The following is a 429-nucleotide window of genomic DNA, read 5'->3' on the forward strand; positions in this document are numbered from 1 at the left end:
GATTACAAGGAGAAGCGGCTTCCAGAATAAATAAATATAATTTACTTCTTATATTGTAAAATAAATGTAGAAACAAAATGATAAGTGAAACATAAAAGATTTTTAAATGATTTTTTTCCCCACATTTTGGGTTTAAAAGGCCCCCTCTTTTTGTATAGTCACACTTCATAAAAAGGCAAATTGAAGCTATAAAAAAAGAAAGAAAATATTTTTATTCCTATGCCAACAACTAATTGAAGAAATGTGTGGAAAAAAAACCCCTTGAATAAAGGGTTTTTATTTTTCCAAAGAAAAGACTAAACCCCCAAATGTAAAAAAGTTTTTTTTGTCCTAAAACAAGGGAAAAAAACAGATTCTAAAGAAAAAACTTTTAAACCATTAACCCCTTTGACCCGACCCTTTTTCTCCATCACCTCCCAAAAAAACGGC

The sequence above is a fragment of the Penaeus monodon genome, chromosome 20 (genome assembly GCF_015228065.2).
Source record: "Penaeus monodon isolate SGIC_2016 chromosome 20, NSTDA_Pmon_1, whole genome shotgun sequence".
In the NCBI taxonomy this organism is placed as follows: domain Eukaryota; kingdom Metazoa; phylum Arthropoda; class Malacostraca; order Decapoda; family Penaeidae; genus Penaeus; species Penaeus monodon.